Consider the following 4,203-nt stretch of genomic DNA (forward strand, 5'->3'; position numbering starts at 1 on the left):
TAAAATAGAGACATTACAAGAATTGAGATGAAAGTTGATCTTCAATCGCTTCCGTTCATGAAAACCTTCTTCTCTCCCAAACCCTTGTTTTCTCCAATCTTCAATCGTGTCTTCTCCTTGCCAAAAAGTCCCCTTTTTCATCATTCAAACTCTTCTCTATAGTGCATACTCACTTAGGTTGGTTGGAAGTACCCAAAATGCCCCCACAGCTTAACCCATGGAAAAATATGAAAAAATCATAAAACCAGCGTCACATGCTGACATGGGCCGTGTCAGCCAACACGGGCACCCGTGTCAGACTTCTGTCATCTTAAAACTTATTTTTTTTCTCCCAGGCCTCTTGACACGGGTGCCCGTGTCAGGTAACACGGCCGTGTCAGCCCATAACTTCATATTTTGGCTTTTAGTTCTTCATCAAAGTTGTAGCCCTTTTCGTTAGCGAAATTTTGCCACTGGAACCGCGTCAATCGGAGTTACGAAGCTCTAGTTATGATCAAAATACTACACACCTGTCACGATGAGAAACATGCTGAAAATTTCCAGATCTCACACTTGCTAACACGAGTCGTGTCAGCCCCGTGACTTTCATCTCTGTTGCATTTTCTTGGCCACGCTTCATCCTAACACGGCCAGTTTCAGGTGACATAAGTGGTCGTGTCAGACCTCATGTAGCTTGATTTTTCACTTCCTTCGAAACTCCCCTTTTTGTACTTTTTCGCATTGATTTGTCTTGATTTATTCCTTTGAGCCTGCAAACAGTAAAATACACAACCAAAGCATAAAATGTAGAAGAATGAAGTAAAACGCTTGACAATATAAATCAAAGACGACTAAAATCAATGGTAAATAAACGTGTAAAAACCACTGATCAAACTCCCCCAAACTTAAACTGTTGCTTGACCTCAAGCGACAATTACAAGAGAAAATGACCTTCCAGGCACACCGGTGTTCATACGTGAGATATCCGTTTGTATTGCTCAAGAGACAGTTGGTTCGACATTCACATGACGCGACGAGTTTCTGTTACAACATTAAACCTCAAGCTCCCCTTTCGGATACCTCTCCAACTATGCTTTGCACTTAAGTCTCTTTCCGATTTTCCTCCTTTTTCATTCAGACAATCATATTAAGGCACTGCATTTTTAAGAATAATCATGACCTGCATGAGACGAATCAAGGCTTCTTATTTTCTTTTCCTGGCACCAAACTTGCAGCATTTGCTACTTTTAATTACCGATGAAATTTTCAAACTTTGCAGTTATATATTGTCCTTTTGGACGACGTTTGGGGATCAATCTCCTTTGGGCTGAATGACCAGGTGAGGGTTACCCAACTTAGCGAGCCGATTGCCTTTTACCGCCTTTCCATCATTTGGTGCCAGCTTTATATCTCTTTTTTTTTCAATCAGTCATCATGCAAGTGAATCTGAATTATGCCAGACAGTATCAATAAACTACTCGAGGAGTACTTCTCAGGAGACAAGTACTATGGTGCAAATCTACACGTTAGACTCGTATTTCTTTTAGGGAACCAAGGGTGTTTACCAAACCTCTTCTTGTCACATTATTCCAAACTTCCTGTCCTTAAACAATCCTCCCTTCATCTCTATATACTATTCCCGATCGCTTTTTAAGATCAAAACTCTTCAACAAAAATTAAAATTTCGGTCAAAATTTGGGCAGAATTCACTTCATGGTTTCACATCATACCCATAACATAAAAATTATAAAATGCAAAGAGAAGAGCCTCCCCCAAACTTGAACTAAACATTGGCCTCAATGTTTCAGAACGAGCTCGAGAGAGGTGACTCACAGAGGGTATTGCACTCCAATAATCACTTCCAAGCTTTCACCAAAGACGTCCTCTTTTATTTCCTGAAAATAACAAAAAACAAACAGAAAAATTAATTATTAAAACCGTGGGTTGCCTCCCACGAAGCGCTTCGTTTAACGTCGCATGGCTCGACGATCCATTCCCCTTGTTAGGGTGGCATATATGACACAAAGAACACATCATCTTTTTTCTTTCTTTTGTTTGGTAGCAATCCCATGAACTTAAAGTACCGATGATGTTGCTCCCAATTCCTTATCAGCTTGATTTTATTGAACAAGGCATAAATGTCTTCCAATACTTTGTCAATTTCTTGTCTTTCATCTGCCTTGTTGTAAAAATAGTTTTTGGGGATACTCTTTTGTTGAAAATTTTCTTGTTGGATGTCCACATCTTCACAAATTGTTAAATTTGTGGTTTTATCCAAAACTCGATCATCTTCAAGTTTCCTTATTTCTTCTTCCCCATATTTCTTTTTTACCTCAAATTCTTCTATTCTTACTGCATCCTCTTCATCTGATGTTAAGCATTTTTCTTCTGGTTCCACATACTCTTCTTCCAACTGTAACTTTCTCCAAATAAACCTATCTGGATAAAAGATAGCTTCCTTACATTCATTCATAAGGATTCTTACCTCCCTCTTATATGCTTTGAAAATTTTAGTCGCCTCTTCCAAGGTGACTCCTGAATCAGGCGACCAACATGCAGGAGATACAGGTGGCAATGTATCAAAACAATACATAGCTACAAAACTCAGACAATTTGTTAGTAGCAAAGTATAGAAGAATTCATGAAGCAAAAATAATTAGCCTTTTTTTTTCTTTTTTTTTATATTAAAATCAAATTCAAATAAACAAAAACAAAAACAAAATTTTAGTTGACGAGCAACAAAATTTCAATTAAACTAAAATCAAAACTATATATTTTAGCAGTCCCCGGCAACGGCGCCAAAAACTTGATCGGAAAAATAGCAAGTGTACTATTTTGCCTCTGTAGTAATAATAGGGAAATTCCCCGAATGTCGATCTCAAGGACTGCGTAGTAATATCGAGTTCAAATTATAGATCAATTAAACAAAAACTAATATTGGGGTTTTGTTTGCAAATTGTCACTAAAAAATAATTAAAATAAGCAGAAAAGTAAATTGGCTTTTTGACAAATATGAGTATTATGCTAGGGGTATAGTGTGTGATTGTTCCTGTAATAACCTTGGATTTAGATCTCTTCAACAAGTTCATAACCTTTAATTACCGCCCTTTAGATTATTTTCCCCTAAGTCCTTAGTGGGAAAACCTTTGAACATTCATCCTAACTCCTAAGTCCTTAGAGAATTATGATGAAATCAAGCCTTTATGTTATCAAGAGTTAACCGGTAACTATAGGGTATCCCTAGTCCTAGGTGATATCTACTATAGTCTAATCGTACAAAAACCTTAACAACCGCTGTCCAGCTGGTTGTTAACCGTAAATCAATCTTGTTGGTCCGACAAAGAAAGCATAAAAACCTTGTACAATTAAATTAAAAAAGAAAACAATCTTTTGATGAACTCAGGAATTCAAAATCATTACAGAATCAAATCAGACACACCCCCTAGCATTAGGATTTAGTTACTCATTGTTCAAAGAAAACAAAATATAAAATAGAGACATTACAAGAATTGAGATGAAAGTTGATCTTCAATCGCTTCCGTTCATGAAAACCTTCTTCTCTCCCAAACCCTTGTTTTCTCCAATCTTCAATCGTGTCTTCTCCTTGCCAAAAAGTCCCCTTTTTCATCATTCAAACTCTTCTCTATAGTGCATACTCACTTAGGTTGGTTGGAAGTACCCAAAATGCCCCCACAGCTTAACCCATGGAAAAAATATGAAAAAATCATAAAACCAGCGTCACATGCTGACACGGGCCGTGTCAGCCAACACGGGCACCCGTGTCAGACTTCTGTCATCTTAAAACTTATTTTTTTTCTCCCAGGCCTCCTGACACGGGTGCCCGTGTAAGGTTACACGGCCCGTGTCAGCCCATAACTTCATATTTTGGCTTTTAGTTCTTCATCAAAGTTGTAGCCCTTTTCGTTAGCGAAATTTTGCCACCGGAACCGCGTCAATCGGAGTTACGAAGCTCTAGTTATGATCAAAATACTACACACCTGTCACGATGAGAAACATGCTGAAAATTTCCAGATCTCACACTTGCTAACACGAGTCGTGTCAGCCCCGTGACTTTCATCTCTGTTGCATTTTCTTGGCCACGCTTCATCCTAACACGGCCAGTTTCAGGTGACATAAGTGGTCGTGTCAGACCTCATGTAGCTTGATTTTTCACTTCCTTCGAAACTCCCCTTTTTGTACTTTTTCGCATTGATTTGTCTTGAT

The sequence above is a fragment of the Vicia villosa genome, linkage group LG4 (genome assembly GCF_029867415.1).
Source record: "Vicia villosa cultivar HV-30 ecotype Madison, WI linkage group LG4, Vvil1.0, whole genome shotgun sequence".
NCBI classification, from domain to species: Eukaryota; Viridiplantae; Streptophyta; class Magnoliopsida; order Fabales; family Fabaceae; genus Vicia; species Vicia villosa.